This window comes from Mastomys coucha, unplaced genomic scaffold (genome assembly GCF_008632895.1).
Source record: "Mastomys coucha isolate ucsf_1 unplaced genomic scaffold, UCSF_Mcou_1 pScaffold21, whole genome shotgun sequence".
Lineage (NCBI taxonomy): Eukaryota > Metazoa > Chordata > Mammalia > Rodentia > Muridae > Mastomys > Mastomys coucha.
Window position 1 is genome coordinate 64,801,717 of NW_022196904.1, and position 9,792 is coordinate 64,811,508.

Sequence of the window (9,792 nt, forward strand, 5' to 3'; positions counted from 1 at the left end):
ATATAAAAATTGGGAGGAGGACACTGAATGTGGTAGGGAGGCCAGTGTCTGAGCCTTCATTATTTTTGGTCATTACCTAGTTAATATTTCTCACCTCAGGCATCTTTGGATGCTAGCATACACATAGTACCTTCCTTTGTTTCTTTAAATTTTTCTCTTGCTTTATAGCAGCTAAGTCCTCACTGTTCTTTAACTCAGTGAAAACAGTCAGAAAGGTGAATAAAAAAGAATTTAAAAGTTCCCCTTCCTCCCCAACACGCGCACGCATGCGCACATGCACACACACACACAAACACACACACATACATACACACACACACTAAGCTTTGAGGACAATGGAGGTGGTTCTTAGCTACTGTGAAGTGGAAAGCCTTGGCATGGTGAGGGTGTGTACAATGGATTGGAACTTGTGCTGTGCTTTTGAGTTTTGGGTTCCTGGAAGGGTCAACACCTTGAGGATTTTTGTCAGACCAGGCTTTGCTTAAAAGATTAGCTCACCCCAGGAGACTTGTGGGGAACTTAGAGCTTTCAAATGAGAAAACAGGTAAGAACTCAGGGATAAGTCAGGGATAAGACAGTGTCCAAAACAGAAACCTCTACTGCTTCTGATAGTGCCTAGCCTCTGCCTTTCTCTCATTTGTCGTCCATTTTAAAGCCAGCTTTATAAAGGCTTCCTAAGGGATCCCCCTAGCCCTTGTGTACCAAAGCAGGAAGGGGTGGGCTGGACCCTTTTGACAGTAGAAAGCTGGTTTCTGTGTCGTTCAGGGATGTCTGCACTTTGTATTTTGAACTACTCCTGAGTATCACTCTTCTTCTCTAATGTGAGGCTGGGGTATTGGATGAGACCAACAACTCCAGTGACACTTGACTTCAGGGAAATGTCTTCTATGTTGCCCTTATTCTGCATAGACTCAGGGACTTGAAATGAACAGCAGAGTAGAGTCACTTTGTGGCTACATCTCAGGCCAGATTACACGAGGCAGTGTAATAGTGAGAGCCAACTCTTGTCATCAGGAAGTTTACAACAAAGCTATTATAAATGGAAGTAAACACAGTTAAACAAATTATATTCGAAAGTTCCCCAGATTCATCAGTTTTGCTGACCTTATTGCATTTTTACTTTATCTCTTGATATTACTCATGTCTGTTCTAACTATAGGGTGAAACTGACGTGCCATGCTACACTGCATTCTGCATATCTCCTTATGAAATTGACCAGGGTTGGACTTTTGGAATACTAGAAATAGTCATGAGGTATAAAACAGGACTCCATACCCCTGGCCCCAAGAACCAGAGGATCCAGCATAGGTTGTAGTTTGGAAGGTTTGAAGTGAGTCTAGAGCAGAAGCCTGGGCTGAGAACTATTGCTCACATGTTGTTGTTGGGCTTCAGAGCACAGGATTCTACTGATCACCATATGAAGGGCTAGAGTAGGACTCACCATGTGGATTGAGCTGTGTCTCCTTTTCATGCTTACATATTGAAGCTCCTGATGGGATGGTGTTTGAAAATGAGATCTCTGGGAATAAGATAAGCCCACTTTTATTGCTGGCAAGAGACCGAGAAAGGTTAGCTTTGTGAAGCAAAGAAGTTTATTTTGTTCAGTGCTTTGGGTCCTAGAAAACCAAATGGCATGGCTTAAGCTCTTTGGCTGCCTCAGCTCATGACAGATGGCAGTATGGAAGCAAGGGTAGGTGTGAGCAGTTGTATTTTAAACAGGAAGCAAAGACTGGGTGGGGTCCAGGCTGGGCCCTCTTAACAACACACTCATGAAAATTAACCAGTCTACACTGAACAGTACCAGAGTCCTTTCTAAGACAGTCCTAGGAACTTTTCAAGATTGACCATCTCCCATTATTATCATGCCAAGGATCAAAATTTCAGCAAAGTAAACAATTATAAAGACCTTGAAAGCCATATCATAGCAAGATATAGAAATGAATGACCTTGTGAAAGTGGAGGTGAGTATTCTTATAAGAATGCCCTTATAGGAAATGACAACAGAGAGATGACTCTTGCTGTGTTGTCACAATCTAGGAAGAAGGAACCTATGAATGTAGGAAGCAGGCTCACATTTACAGAAATGAAACTCCAAGGAATCTTAATCATGAACTTGACAGCTTCCAGAAGTGTAAAACTCTCTGAGGAGAGAAAGATATGACAGGAAGGGTAAGCAGAAGCAACAGGGCAGTCTAGGGATCAGACCAGCACTGAGCCTGACAACCAAATATCCAGACACTGTCCCCATAAGAAGTTCCAGAAGGGACTAGACAGCTGGAATGTGTTCCAATGTAGCCAGTATCAACCAGGCTACAGCTGAGAAAGTCAAGCCCGTTATTTAATAACAAGGATTGTTATTTAAGTATAATATTCCTACATAGATAAATGAGGAAAGCAGGCAGGCTATGTAGTACCACATCTGTAAAAGAAGCAACCTCTTCTAAAACTGGAGCACAACAAGGAAGAGATTTGAAATGTTCTAAACATAGAGACTCAGAGAGGGCATCCTATGGAATTGAAACTCAAAAGACTTGGGGTGCAGCTCTCTGCAGTGTTGAAAAGCTGGACTCGAGTGTTGCCATAGGAAAGTGCTGCTGTCATTGTCTGCCTGAGAAAACAAAAGCTCGTGGAGGCTGCCAAGAGTGAGAAAGAAACAGGAAGCAAGGAGGAAGTTCCTCTCCCATCTATAACCTCCTCTGTCTCACTTGTCCTTTTAGGCAGTGCCTATGGGGGTACACCAAGTCAAGGAATGATTTGTAGGGAATCCAGGTAGTTAGCATTTCAGAAGTGGTGTGAGGCTACCCTTAGACACCAGTGATAATGTGGCCCAGAAGTGGAGCTTGGAGATGGAGAGTGCCCCCACCTCTACCTAATCTGAAATGGAAAAAGAAATGATGAGGGCATATACTGGATTGACCCTTCTGCCAGTTTAGGAAACAAACAAACCAAACAACAGCAATAATAAACCGGTGCTTCATCTTTTCAAGGGGTGTAATACTCAAGGGGTGATGTTTGGGAAGTGAGACACAATTCTGAGAAGAAAAAACAAAACATTGCTGGTGTCTGAAGGAGATGAATCCGTCAAAGCCTGGCTGAGTACACGTGGAATCGTCTCCCTTTAAGTGGTCTGCTTAAAGCAGGTTTCTGTTAAACTGTTTTGTGTTTGGTGGGAATTGAGTCATCTTACTTATTTGGGATTTTAAGGCCTATTTTGTATCTCAGGCTCTTCTCTAATATCCAACTGACCTCCTTTCTGAAAAGCATTTGAAACATCCAAGTTTCTGCCTTTGCATCCAGTGGTTATCAACAAAACCTTAGGAGGGCATCTTTCCTCATGACAATACCTCCTTCAGCGAAGAAGAAAAAAAAAAAGCTGTATCCTCTTGGAAAGTATCCTAGCAACTGAATCTCAGTAGCTACATCTACTACTCACTTCCTGGGGAGGGGGCCAGGCTCCTGCATTAAATGCTAAAGGGTGTGGCGGCTTGGGAAGCACCAAGACTACTTGGGAGAGGTCATCACTTAACATTAAAGAAAGCAGTGTAGATGTGTCCGAACAGCCTGTTTTTCAAGCTCTGGCTAGTGATCTCTGTGCCTGCCTGTCCTAACAAGGCTAACTTGTGCTACCACACACCATAGCTGTACTTTCCCCCGTAGGCTGTACTTCCTCCTCCATGTAGTTCATTGAGCCAAAACAGTTGAGACACAGTAACTTCTGATAAGTGGGGAACTGTATGGCAGTCGTTGAGACTATTACGAATGCTAAATTTCAGCTGCTCATAACAGGATCTCCAAGAAGCCTCTTCTGTCTGCTTTGGATTGTTTTAAGTAATTATTCTTGTGGAGTTAACAGCTTGAAAGCAAAAAGAGCTAATGCAACTATGCACTGTGACAGTGTATGCATCTGCAGCATGGCAGGGCAGCTCTTTTCCTTCTGATTTGGGAACTACTTCTAGGACCAGTGGGTTAGCCTGGGCCTGCTCTTCTTACAGAGATAGCATAAGTGCCAGAGGGTGAATAAACCATGCATGGCCCCTTAAGGTCTGGGTTTAGAACCATTTCCTGTTGCTTTCATTTTCATGTTATGTGAAATCCAAAATGAAAGTGTAATGAAAAACAACAGTTATAGAGCATTTCAAAATAGAAGAGAGAGTCCTGGAGGGAATCAGGACATAAGGAGTTATCACATTGCTATCTGAAGAAATAAACCTTTGACCTGTACCCAGGGATGGAGGGTTTGGATTGGACTAAGTCTGGGAAGGCCATCAATATTTTTCATGACAGCTGCAACTGTCACAAATAGATTCTTTACCTAGAGCTCTCCCTGTCAATCAGTCATGTGTAACTCAACATCTGTAAAGATATATGGCCTAGTATTAGAATAGCTTTTCTGCACTAGTGGCCTTTTCTATGTAACTTGGAGGACTTCTTTTACCGTCCTCCCTTCAATGGCCCTATAGCCTTTAAGCATCTTTGGACCACTTATCCAGCCACACTTGAGCCCATGTTTCCCAACTGCAATTCCTAAGATTTTAAATAAAGTTCGTTAATGATATTTAAGCTTAATGAATTGACATCTATTAGCCAGTTAAGTTTCATGTACGGCCAGGCTAGGAGTCAAGGTTCGGCATGCCAAGCTATCAATACCAGATAGAATGAGGAACCAGAGGAAGTGGCACAATCTAGTGCCTGGCTACTTCTATTTGCTCCTGATTTTCCAATCATGATAGATAGGTGCCCTTATAATGGGGAAGCACATAGGGCTGCAGAGATCAGAGAAAGGAGAGCCTCACTCAGCATGGACACAACAGACTTACATAAGAGGAATTAGATGAGTTGTTTGGAGATAAGTTGGGCTTGCCATTTGGCCCCTTGATGGGTCTTAATTAGGATTTTATGGCTGTGAGGAGACACTGTGACCATGGGTCTTCTTATAGAAGACATTTAATTGATGCTGACTTACACAGTTCAGAGGTTTAGTCCAAAGTCATCATGGCAGGAAAACATGACAGCATGCAGGCAGATGTGATGCTAGAGAAGGAGCCTAGACTTCTGCATATTTATCAGCAGGCAGCAGGAAGAGAAACCACTGGGTTTGGCTTCAAAGCCAACCCCTAGTGACACACTTGCTCAAACAAGGCCACACCTTCTAATACAGCTACTCCCTGTAAGCCTATGGGGCTAATTTTTATTCAAACTACAGCATTAGGGGACGATTTAGAATGGCCATTATTATACCCACTTTTGGAAAACTATTACTGACAGGCTTTTAAGTGTTTGAAATGGCAGAAAAGTAACAGCAAGCCCTGTTGCAGAAGCTTTTCTTCACTCTGTGACTCTCAAAGCTAAGAACAATGTTTAGGATGATTTAGCACCAACATGTGCTTCCATAGTTCATTGTGAGATTTTGTTCCTTTCCCTTGCAGTCACCACTTGCCAGTCTGAATGCTCCGTGAAAACAGGAAGAGATAACAGATCATGACACCACAATTGGGAATTATTACAATCCTGACCCTTAGACCTCTTGGGACAAGGTAAAGAAGAGCTGTCCCTACTTGGCCTAGGTGCCCACAGGTTTAAAATAATGGGATTCTTCCATGAAATATTATGACTCTCTCACTGCCATGGGACACACTCTCCACCAGAGGGGCCAAGCATGTCTTTCTACAGCTGACCATCAGTTATATTTTCTCTCCTTTACATGATAGGTTCCCCTCAATTTTTATACTTTCTTCCATCTCTTCAGCTGCTCTCCATAGTAGAAACAGTCACTGTTGCTAGGGTCTGCTCTCACCAATACAGGCTGCAGTATGAGCTATGACCTCTGATCTGGCAAGACCAGTCTCTTGCACATAAACCTATGAATTCTTTTGGAACTTTGTGCCCCTCTTTCATATCCAGCTTCCTTTTAGCAGTACAACTTTGACAAGCTATTTAAACCCAATACTTCTGTTCACCATAATATAAACAATACCATAGTAAAAACTATGGTGTACTATGGGAATACCAGCTATGCTCCTATCATTGGCTTTTGCTGGGATTCCATGTTAATACATATAAATAATCTAGAAGAGGGTCTACTTTATACTGTGAAGGCTCCAAAAATAGTTTATGCTACCATAGTAACCATCCTAATCATCATCTTTCTTTTTTTTCTTCTTCTAGTTTACTCTGTTAGCTGACATCACTGGCCAGGAGCAATGAAATAACATAGAGCAAAGTAGTGGACAACTGGAACAAAGGTGAGAAAAATACCGATTGGGTAAACCTGAAATATAATCAGACCAGGAAGACAAAGAGCTAATTAACTCCAGAGAATGGGCTGCATACAACACCTAGCAAAGCAGCAATTGTGTTCTTAAATGGTACCTTGTCTTAGCACGCTTGCCCTTTGCAAGATGTATTGTATGTGTACACCTTCTTAGAGACCAAATTTTCTGTTCCCATAAAAAATTATGGCAGCAGTCATGGCCCTAACTCAGACAGAAACAATCACTGTGGACTCACTTCTTAAATCAGAGCTGTGTGGCTAACAGTAATTAGAAAAAGAGTTCAGACACTGTCAGAATAATGGATTTAAGCAAAAGGGAAACCTCACGATGAGGAAGATTATAGTGGTGCAGAGGCTGAGCTATGTAAAAATTGAAAGACAAGGGAAGAGAGGGAGTAAGAGGGAGAGGAGGAGGGGAAAGGAAAGGGGGAGGGGAAAGGAAGGGCACTGGGGAGAGAGAGATTGTATTCACTGATAATGGGAGAAATGATTTGCTGATATCTAATGTGGTGTGGGGAGAAGAATGAAGCATTGCATGTTTGGTGAGAACTGAACCTTTCAAAGTCATTTGTGGGTTTATGAAAGAAGATAACCATGGCTGTCTTTGAGCTCAAACAGGAAGAAAAAGAAACCAATATACAGATCAGGCAGAGAGATTAATATATAGAATTAAATTGGAGGCAGTATTAGAGCCAAATGGAGATTTGAAAATGAACAGTATGAAGGAAAGAAAGCTACTCCTCAATCCAAGGCTTCGGTGCTTGGGGGATCAAGGTGGATGAAGAAAGAAAGAAATGGTGGGGGCTGCAGAGACTGCTCAGTAGTTAAGAGCATCTACTGCTCTTACAGTGAACCCAGGTTCAGTTCCAGGAACTTGTAACTACATGATATCTCAAGTTTCAGAGGATCTAATGCTCTCTTCTAGCCTTAGAGGGTGCTTACATATATGGGACAAGCACACACACATACACACACACACACACACACACACACACACACACATGAATATACATACTCAGGTACACACATATTTATAAAATAAAGAAATATATCTTTAAAGAACAAAAAAGTGACTTATTCTCTTCCAACAATCTTCACCGCATGTCCTTTTGCTGCTCTGTTGCCTAGTCCTAGGCTGATTTCAGTGGAAGAAGTCACTGTGCTCATCATTGACAATGACTCTGGCATGTTCAAAGCTGACTTTGCTAATAAACATGTCTGCAGAAGCCATGTTTCCCTTCATTGACTAGTAACCTTGACATTAGGGTATCATAGTAGACTTGATACAGAAGGACACCTATGTGGGTTAAGAGGTCAAGATCAAAAGGACTATCTTGATCCTGATGTACCCTATCGAATACTGCATTGTCACCAATTGGGAGGATCTGGCACCACACTTTCTACAATGAACTGCATGTGGCCAGCAAGGAAAATTCAGTGCTTCTGACTGGGGTATCACTTCCAGTCCTAAGGCTAAGAGACAGAAGATGACACAGATAATGTTTGAAATCTTCAAAACCTGAATGATGTATGTGACCATTCAGGTGATGCTGTCCCTATATGCCTTTGAGCACACCATTGGCATTGCCATAGCTCCTGGTGCCTGGACACACATACAATAACTATCTGTGAGGAACATTCCCTTCTTCATGTCATTTTTGGTCTGGACTTGGCTGACTGAGACCTGACAGACAACCTCATAAAGAGTTTGACTGGTGAGGGTTATAGCTTCAACCCATGGCTGAATAGGAGATTGTGTATGACGTTAATGACAGGTTGTGCCATCCCTGGATTTTGAGCAAGAAATGGCCACCAATTCATCATCCTGTTCCTCAGAGAAGAGCTACCAATTGTCTGATATGCAGGAGATTGGCATCATCAATGAGAGATTCAGTGTATAGAAGTAGACTTCCAGTGCTTTTTCCTGTGCATGCAGTCCTGTGGCTTCTATGAAACCATCTTCTACTCTACCACCTTGTAGCTAGTCATTGATGACAGGATGCAGAAGATCAAGATGCTGTCTTCCAGCACAATGAAGATCAAGATCATTACTCCCCTAAGCACAATCCCTCAGTGCATAGGTACTAAGACTGGATTAATGGCTCCATATTGGCCTCACTGTCCACCATTTTGCAGATGTGGATCAGGAAGCAGGAGTATGATGAGTTGGGTCCCTCCACTGTTCACTACAAATGCTTGCAGAGGAACAGAGCTAGGCATCTGCCGCATGAGCTGATTCCAAGTGTCAATTTGTCCTGGCTAAAGGATGTACCTCTTGGGCAGTGGTAGTGCATGCCTTTAATCCCAGCACTAGGGAGGTAGAGGCAGGTGGATTTCTGAGTTCGAGGCCAGCCTGGCCTACAGAGTGAGTTCCAAAACAGCCAGGGCTACACAGAGAAACCCTGTCTCGAAAAATTTGTCCTTGAAGCTTGTGTCTGATATCAGCACTGGATTGTAAAACTTGTTGCTGATTTTTGACCATGTATTAAAGTGAACTGTTCCATCATTACATGTTTAGTTTAACAACCTGTGCTTATCCTGATTTAGTTCCTAGTCCATGTGGCTCAGTCACAGGGTGGCTGTGTAGAACACACTATGGAAGAGAAATCTCCAGCCTGATTCCTTCACGTGAGTGCCACAAAATGTTCTGTCTAGGTTATTAACTAACAGTCAACCAACCCAGGATTTCTGGAGGCTGTGAGGTTCCTGAGCCAGTTACCTCACCCACCTTGCTATTTAGGAGTGAGAAAGTCCAAGCCTTAGGACCAAGTTTCGTTCTGCTGGTTTTCCTCCTTTCCACGGTGGCTTGTGATTTTCCTGAGTTGGGAAGGCTTGCATTTACACCTGTGAATTTATTCATCGTTTTAATGTATGTAAGGTTTCTCGTACACAGTTCTCTAGGATATGACATATTTGGGTTTTCTACTGTTTGTTGAGAGCATTAAGCCCCAGTAGCAAACACATCGTTGTGTAAAGAAAAAATGAGTGCTACCATCTCTAGAAAAAAAAAGTATAAAAAAAGTAATGGTAGGTAGGAGTGAGAAGGATTTCTGAAACAAACAAGCAAAATCAACTTTACGACTCCATTCGACAGTATTATTGAGAGCCTGAAATGAACCATATGTTGAACATTGAGGCCTTTGAAGCAGCAGGATCACCCACCCTTGTCACCACGATCTTGGTCCTCTGAGATTGGCCATGTCTAGTGGTGCGCAGATGAACATGCTTAGTTTGCCATTGGTTTTACAGATAATGTTTTATCTAACCTCACCATAACCCCATGGGTAGAGTGCAGATATTATTATTTTAATTTCACACACGAAGAAATGCAAGCTCAAGGCAATGGAGTGATGGTTCGTTGGGCACAGAGGCCACATGCACAGTAGGACCAGAGATCCCATCTCCCTACTGACTTCTGACTCTGGCAGTCCACACCACTACCCATAATGGCTTAGTTCCCATTATGTTGATTAAGCCCAGGACATTTCCTGTTATACTTATAAATCTATGTTTCTTTTTTT

The 9,792-nt window shown here is 42.5% G+C and overlaps 1 pseudogene; it reads left to right on the top strand.

Annotated features, from left to right (window-relative positions):
* Nucleotides 1-9,792, top strand: part of LOC116100582 — a 108,154-nt pseudogene that overhangs the window by 52,393 nt on the left and 45,969 nt on the right.